Raw genomic sequence first — 8,937 nt, forward strand, 5'->3', positions numbered from 1 at the left:
GAACAGTTTCATCACTCTGTCAGAAGTTATGCAAAGTGTGGATGTTGCACAAAACTCAAGTGTGTGCTTCATTTTATGTGCCTTTTAATTAGCATATGCTTTTAAATGTGTCAGTGGGATTGGAGTATGAAAGGGGACTGGTGCAGCAGCTCAAAATCAGCATTGTAACCAAATGAGAAATTTTTTAACTTGGAGCACACTTTTACAAACACATGACAAGCACACAAATCATTTTTCTAGACATGTGTCTCCTCTCAGCTTGTCCCTCCTCTTTGTTGCAGTCTGGGATCCTTGCAGCTGACTTTGCTTGGTGCTTTCAGAGTGGAAGCAAATGGATACTGTATGATGGCAGGTTCTGTCTTCAGATCTCTGCATGCTTTGATTTCTTAAAGACGTTGCGGTGAACGCTTAACTGTGTTCTTGCAACTGTGTACTAGAAGTCAACTTCCTGGATCCAAACAACTGCACATCTCCCTTGCATGTGCAGTAGAACAAGCTTTGTGATGGTGTTTCCTAAGTAGCCGTACCCGCATAGCAAGTGGGCAGCAATTGGAGCCTGATGCCATATATAGAAGTCTGAGTATGTTGACTGAGGTCCACAGGCTACCCCTCCTCTCTATGGCCAAGCATTGGGGTACACTGAGCAGAATGTTTGTCTAGTAGCCTTTGAAGAGTGGACCCTTATTCCTTATCAGGCTCCATTGAAATTAGGATGGTCTCAAAAGGAGTTTTGTGATAACAAATAATGTGTGTGTGTGTGTGCGTGCGCGTGCCTGCTGTTTAGAGGAACTCCCAGGATCCTGTATACAGGGTTCTGCACATGATATTGACAGCATGTTCACTGTCTCAGTTTTTAGCCACTGAATAGGTCGGAATTTAGGCAATGATGCTATTTACCTGCCAGTGGTGGTTGTGAGAATCTGCCTTTAGCAGTGATAAGCGCCCCCTCCTCCCAGTTCTGCACACTGATGGTTATCCTAGGTGGAGAAGGAAGACATCAGCCTGAGTTTCAAAAGTCTTTGTGCATTTTTGGTAGTGAGGATAGTTTAAAATTTAAAAATTGATAAATTGCCAGGCTCAAGCTCAGAAGTGAGCATGAATGTGCATCTCCCTTGTGTATTCCTTGGTGAAACACAGATTGTGGTACTCCCCCGGTGCCCCTTTTGAGTTGTCTTGATGCATCTTCTCATGCCACTGGGACTGTGTGTCTCCATCTGGAATACCAGGTGTTGCATGCAGCAGCTGTTTTGGGACCATTATGCTCCAGTCATTTGTTCTCAACAAAGCATTTCTTCTGTGCAAAAGAAATGCTGATTGTGAGGATCTTCTGAAAAGTCTGTGCTGCTGGTGGTGATTTCTCTTCAGTTGCTTAATTACTGTGATTTTCTCTGTGTGTACATATAATATGTTAATGACTTCTTAGATGCTTGGTTGATTTTGAGTTGAAGAATTCATGCTGTGTATTAATAAAATAGTTACAACTAAAAGAGCCCAGATAGTACAGCATAGTAAGGACAGGCAATAGTAACAGAAAAATCATGACGTGGTTCTATTGTAATATTCAGCTGTCCTCTTTCAGATTTTCAAAACATGAATTTGCTGACGTCTGTCAATTCCAAGGATATACACGTTTTATTCTTATTTTCTGCAGTGGCCTTTCAAAGTCACAGAAGTAGCTGAAATTCTGTGTGTGAGCATCTGATTTTTGGCTGAAGTTAATAGTGGAGACAATGAGTTCTCAATTGTACAAAGATGGTCGACTGGATGATAGTTCTGAAAAAACTCACATTTGGTTGTAGTGAATGTGCTGCACCTCTAGCAGCAGGTGCACAAGTACCAAGCAGGCTTTCTAATTCATCATCAACCATAGGTCTGGGAAAAACAAAATTGCCACCTTTGGCATACATTTGTCAAATTACTTTTGGGGGGGAGGGTAGCAGAGCAAATGTCCATACTAATCTTCTTGGTATACAGCCTCTTGAACCTGGAGTAAGAGCACATGGTTTTTCATCTTGCATTTGTATCTCACCTTCCATAAATTTGGCACCTTTGGAGGACTATTCCCCTCTCTTTTCCCATCAATCCTGGGACTGGGTTGAAGGACAATGCCAAGCCTAAGGTCTTCCAGTGAGCTCTGTGATGTCTTTCTGGTACCTGTTCAGCAAAGTCCAGTGCACCTGGATGCCCCCCTCCTCTCCCACCTCATCTCAACAAGCCCCCCATTCTCTTCTGAAGAGGGTCCCTCTGTCTAACACCAAGTAACTCTTAGGGTAGCACTTTACTCACAAAGCTCACTGGAGTGTCAAACTCGTTCAGACTCGTTCAGAGAGGATGGGGGTGGTAGTGTGGGGGGGGGGAGGAAATACAAAAACCCCTTTATTTTCACCCCTGCAGGGAAACAAATACAGACTTTGTGCTAGAGAGTAGCAATCTTAACAAGACAGAGTAGTGTGTATACTAATTATTATTATTATTTTATTAATTTATACCCCGCCTTTTTGCCCAAAGGGCGCACAAGGCGGCTTACAGATAATTTAAAATACAACATTAAAAACAATCATTAAAACAATTTATAATAATTAAAAATCTAAAATATCCCCATAATAAAATAGTTGGTTACACTTCTCTGTATAATAACAGTGGATAAATTTGTCAGACAAGCTATAAATCAAGACTTCTTTCTTTGTAAAGTGGTTTTTAGGCTGGCGGTCTGAGCAAGGAATGTCCCCAATACTCTGTGTTGCTGATTTCTTTCATGTGAGGAAAAATGGTGCTGGTATTTTAAATATGGTAAACCACAGCGCAATGTTACTACTTGCTTTACATCAGCCTCCTTGTGTTAGAATATACAGTCTTTGATTCATTTTCAGTGTTAAAATGAGATGCCAAAGGGTAATAAGGCAGGATTGGCTTAGCGGAGTCATGAAAATGGACTTTGGAAGCTTGGCCTGGGTTGTTCCCCTCAAGCAGCTCCTACCGAAGTATCTTGACGTTCAGCTATAATGGGAGGAATGGCTCTAGTAATATTGAAAACCAAACCACAGATCAGATGTTCCCTTTTGGATCTAACAAAAAAAAGACTTTACTGAAAAAGCTTGAAAATTATTACAAAAAGACTGAAATAATATTTACAGAATTACTTGCTGAAATATTCAGCACCTGAGAAATCCAACCAAGTGAGAGCCATGCAAATGAAAAGCTTGGGTCTGTGCAGGTCATTTCAGTTCTGCAGTAAAACTGGAACAAAGTATCCAGGAGCTTTAGAAACTGCTTTCCAATTCCAGTCCAAATTTACAGGCAATTGGCTGAGATTGAAGTGGTATATCAGAATGCTACTTTCTAATTTAAAGCAGTGTTAACACAGTTAAAGTTACTCATAAAAAAATTACACAAAGGGGCACAGTTGCTAAAAAAAAAAGACAGCTTAATGGCAAGCTATCTGTTTAGCTGGAGCCTGAATGTGGAAGTAATAAATACAAAAGGACTGGAGTGAAATCAGCTCGGGTAAAAGATCACCTTTTGTTTAAGCATTTGCAAATATATTACTTCTGCCAAACCAAAGAGCTTTACATAGCTGCTCCCAGCGTCTTATCTGTTGCCATAGGATGGATTATTAAAACATAACGGTCATGTGTGAAATACTACAGTCCTAGAAGTCTTTTAGCTTCTTCACTTTGAGCCATAAGAGTTTCACTGGCATACTTCTGAAGGAGTTCCATCTTCTTCCTTCTGACAAGAGCTTCCTCGATCTCTTGTTGTGATGGCACTGGGACATGAGCAATAAACTTCTGCTGGCTATCCTCACCTTCCTTTTCCATTCCATCTTCTTCATCAGACGCATCCTCATTTACTGCATAGATGTTTACTTCTTCCTCTTCCTCCTCCTTGTCACCTCTTGCAAGACGCGCTTCTCTCTCTGCTTTCCATTCTTCCACTGCTTCTGCGATAACTTTCCTTTCATGTTCCTGCTCCAGTGGCTCCAGGACCCCATCGTCCTCGTCTCTGTAGCCGTAGTATTCTGCATCAATAGCCTTCATGAGTTCAGCTCGTGTCTTCCTTGGAGGAGGAAGAGGTTCTCTTTCAAAAAGCTCTCTAACTCCAGGTAAGTCTTTAGCAGCTCCAAAGTATTTGTAACCCCTGTTTCCTGGGACTTCTTTTCCTTCGTGATCAAGCATTTTGGGGCCAATTCTTGCATAATCAGGTCCTCCCAGCTCCTTGATCCGAACTTCCTAGTGTCCTTTTTCTCTTAGGAGTTTGTTGATCTCATCATTCAAGTCACGAATTCGGAACTCCCCTAAACCAGCATTTTGAATCTGTGCCACCTTCTTGGAAACCTCCCCAATAATCTGTCGCCTCCATTTCTCAGCTTTAGGCAGCTCATTACATTCCGATGCTAGGAAGGGCCTCCGCTCCTTAACTTTCCCTTCCTCTAACTGAGCCTGGCGGAATCTTGCCAAAGCAGTCATTGCCTTTTCCGCATTTCGAGCCATGGCGGGAGCCTCCGCGACTAGGAACACACCGAGCGGCGCTCAAGCGACTCCTTCCACCCGGACGGCGCACCGGAAGAGAGCAGTGACGCGGGATGGCAGGCGGCTCTATCGTCTCCCATAGAGACTTCCGGTTTCCGGCCGGAGTGCCGCGTACGGATCGCGAGGGGGCCCAAAACAGGCGCGTCGAAAGCGCCTGTTACAGATACAAACGAGTGGAGAAACGCGCGCCTTCAAAGTCCTCCTTGAACGGCGCGGACTCATCCACAGAGCCAATCAAACTTCAGCAGCGGACGGCGGGGCGACACGCCCAACGGAGACTGCGCCCAACGGTCTTCAAGGCAGGGAGACAGAGCCTCCCTACCGCAGGGCTTCGAAAAGCAGCGCCTGTGAGTGCTGGGGGCGCCGCTCCTCGGAGTACTACGGCAGGGAGGCTCCGCCTCCCGGCTGCAAGGGGACTTGCTGCCCAGGAAGCTTGCGCGGAACTGGAAGTCTTGGATCTAACAATTTATCAGCATTCAGTGTGTCATGGAGTTGGATCGTATGCTTACCCCAAAAATACCACATGGGGGTACATATATAGGAGGTTGTTAAACAACATAAGAACAGCCCCACTGGATCAGGCCATAGGCCCATCTAGTCCGGCTTCCTGTATCTCACAGCGGCCCACCAAATGCCCAGGGAGCACACCAGATAACAAGAGACCTGCAAGGCTTTCTGGGAATTGTAGTTAAGAACATAAGAAGAGCCCCACTGGATCAGGCCATAGGCCCATCTAGTCCAGCTTCCTGTATCTCACAGCGGCCCACCAAATGCCCAGGGAGCACACCAGATAACAAGAGACCTGCAAGGCTTCCTGGGAATTGTAGTTAAGAACATAAGAAGAGCCCCACTGGATCAGGCCATAGGCCCATCTAGTCCAGCTTCCTGTATCTCACAGCGGCCCACCAAATGCCCCAGGGAGCACACCAGATAACAAGAGACCTGCAAGGCTTCCTGGGAATTGTAGTTAAGAACATAAGAACAGCCCCACTGGATCAGGCCATAGGCCCATCTAGTCCGGCTTCCTGTATCTCACAGCGGCCCACCAAATGCCCCAGGGAGCACACCAGATAACAAGAGACCTGCAAGGCTTCCTGGGAATTGTAGTTAAGAACATAAGAAGAGCCCCACTGGATCAGGCCATAGGCCCATCTAGTCCAGCTTCCTGTATCTCACAGCGACCCACCAAATGCCCCAGGGAGCACCCCAGATAACAAGAAGACCTGCAAGGCTTCCTGGGAATTGTAGTTAAAAACATAAGAACAGCCCCACTGGATCAGGCCCTAGACCCATCTAGTCCAGCTTCCTGTATCTCACAGCGGCCCACCAAATGCCCCAGGGAGCACACCCGATAACAAGAGACCTCATCCTGGTGCCCTCCCTTGCATCTGGCCTTCTGACATAGCCCAATTCTAAAATCAGGAGGTTGCACATACACATCATGGCTTGTAACCCGTAATGGATTTTTCCTCCAGAAACTTGTCCAAGCCCCTTTTAAAGGTGTCTAGGTTAGACGCCAGCACCACATCCTGTGGCAAGGAGTTCCACAGACCGACCACACGCTGAGTAAAGAAATATTTTCTTTTGTCTGTCCTAACCCGCCCAACACTCAATTTTAGTGGATGTCCCCTGGTTCTGGTATTACAAGCTGGAGTATCATTCCTGAATATTGGAGTAAATGACTAAAATGGGGGAACATATGTGTTTATGCTAGGCATGCCTTTAATCAGTGCTTTTTTTGTAAAAAAAAAAAAAAAAAGGTGCAGGAACTCACAACTTGTTATATTTTTAAACCATTTTTTATTGGAGAAATAAGTAATAACACACACACACACACACACACACACACACACACACACACACACCCTGTGTGAGCTCCCTGATAGCAAAAGCACTCCTGTCACAGCTGGGGGGTAAAAACACCCCATTTTTTTTTAGGTGGGGAGGTGCTCCATCCGGCTATAGGAAACTCTCCATTGGGCTACAGAAAGCCTAGAGTTACAGTGTTCAGAACTAATATATAAGGTCTTGAGCCCAGCTGGTTTCCATCAGCGCCTCAAGTATTAGTTCCAAACACTTTGAGCCACTTGGTCATGTCATGAGAGGTAAAGTAAAAGCATTTGTGTAGGGCGCTGAGCTCTGGATCTGGTGGAGAAGAACTCCCTCCCTCCCCCCTTCCGCCCGCTCCCTGCTTTCTGCCTCCCCAGCACGCCTTTTCCCCACCCTCTCTCTGCCCCCCTCCCCTGAATGCCTTCTCTCCGCCTACCCCCTGCCCCAGCTTACTGTGTTCCTGCGATGGAAGCCGGACACTCGCCCGGTGCTAGCCCAGCACCGGCCAGCACTGGGCTAGTACGGGCACTTGCCTGGCAGTGAGGCTTGCAAGCGTATCTTATGGCACGTTTGCAACAGCGGTAAGCCGGCATGCGCTGTTCAGGATTGGACTCTTAAATTACAATCGCAATTCTGACAAGCTGCTGGTTGTTCAGCAGATTGCCAGAATGTTAAAAACTAGTTTCCTTGGTGAGGAAACTAGCACAAGCCTTTTCCTGTCTGCTAAGAAGTAAGCCCCACTGAATGCAACATAAGTGTGCATAAGATTACAGCCTACAAGCCTTATGATACGATGCAGCAGGATAGATATACTGCGTTGTACCATTTTCATGTGCTCTAATTTGTTTCATCAGATACATGCATAGTTATCCCCAGCTGACAGGTACATATAGTACATATACAGTATGTGCATTGTTAAACCAGAAAAAAAAAATTAAACTTACAAAAAATTACATATAAACGCTTAAAAGAAAATAATGTAAGAAATAGAAAATTTTGTTGGAAGAAAGCAACCTGCAAGATATGATTGATATTCTGGTATCTATCTGTTTGGTGTTAATCTATTAATACTGTTAGTTATTTGTTTGGTATTGAAGTTTTTTTTTCTTTTGTCTCATGTTCTTTTCTGACATTTTGCATTATCTTTCCTTTTATCTTCTTTACACAGAACCCTAATAAGGGTACAACTACTCAATAAACAAGTCTTTTAAGGCTGAAGACTTTATACACACTTACCTGAGAATTAGTAGTAGTCATGCATAGGTTTGCACTGTTAAGAAGAGCAACTCCTATGGAGCTGAATATACCATACTGCTACAGATGCCCTACACCCTTTAAAACTGAAAGTACTGGGGGGAGGGGGGAATAAACATTTCTGTCCTTAAATATACTGTAGCAAGTTAAGAGTGTGCAAACTGACTGCTGCAAGTATTTTGCTTCATAAGTGTTTTTAGTAGTGAACATTAACCTGATTTTGAATATTTAATAACTTCAACTGCTTTCAAAGAATTACTAAGAGCACAATCATATGCTTGTCTACTCAGATGTAAGTCCCACTGCATTCAATAGGGCTTACTCCCAGGAAAATGTGGATAGGATTGGGCTCTAAGGCTCTAATCCTATCCTTACCTACCTGGGAGTAAGCCCATTGACTATTATGGGGTCTACTTCTGAGTAGATATGATTGGGCTCTAACAGCCCAATCCTATCCACACTTTCCTGGGAGCAAGCCCTATTGACTATAATGGGACTTACTTCTGAGTAGACCAGCATAGGATTGGGCTGTAAGGCTGCAATCCTATAAGTTACCTGAGTGTAAGCCCAACTGCATACAGTGGGACTGAGTAGACACGTAGAGGCTTGCACTTTTTCATTAAAACTGAATGGAAGAGAAGAGGGTCACAATTATACATGTAAATGTGAAGGTGTTGTTCAGGAAACTGTCTCAGTTGATATATGATTAACATGTATATGAAAGAATATAAGTTATAGTTTCATTAGTACTTGATTCACTTGAACACTATGTAGCATTGATACAACAGCACGTAAATCACTAGCATGGTTAGTCATCAAATACAGGCTTTTTTTTCTTGAATTTGAATGTGTCCCTGTCTCTGTATTACTTGGAAGCAGATTCTGGGTTGGATGGAAAGGTGCCTTTTTGGAAAAGTAAAGCTAAATCTTAAAATGCTCTCACTCTTATACAAGAGCTTGTGTGACCACTTGCACAAGCAGAAGAAAACTGCGAATATGGCCTACCTTTAGAGCACTGCTAGAGAACTGTGCAGTCTCATGCACAGAAAAGGGTTCTAAAAGCACTTTGGATAGCCAAAGAAAAAGACATTTCACTGTCTCACAGGAATCACATCATACTCTCTCACTGTCTCACATCATACTCTCCATGATTAGGGGTAGAAAGCTGAAGATTACCAATTTCTGGGGAGGAAACCATGAGGAAGGGCTATCACATAGCTTGTGGATTTCCTGGAAGCCATTAGCTGACTCCTATGAGAAAGAAGGTGCCCCATTAGATGATGGTCTGATGCAGCAGGCTGATTATGTTCTTTTTGAATGACTC

At 44.1% G+C, this 8,937-nt stretch overlaps 1 pseudogene; it reads right to left on the minus strand.

The window, feature by feature from the left end:
- Positions 1-2,455: 2,455 nt before the first annotated feature.
- LOC136661581 (pre-mRNA-splicing factor ISY1 homolog pseudogene) lies at positions 2,456-4,569 on the minus strand (annotated as a pseudogene).
- Positions 4,570-8,937: the final 4,368 nt, after the last annotated feature.

This window comes from Tiliqua scincoides, chromosome 10 (genome assembly GCF_035046505.1).
Source record: "Tiliqua scincoides isolate rTilSci1 chromosome 10, rTilSci1.hap2, whole genome shotgun sequence".
Lineage (NCBI taxonomy): Eukaryota > Metazoa > Chordata > Lepidosauria > Squamata > Scincidae > Tiliqua > Tiliqua scincoides.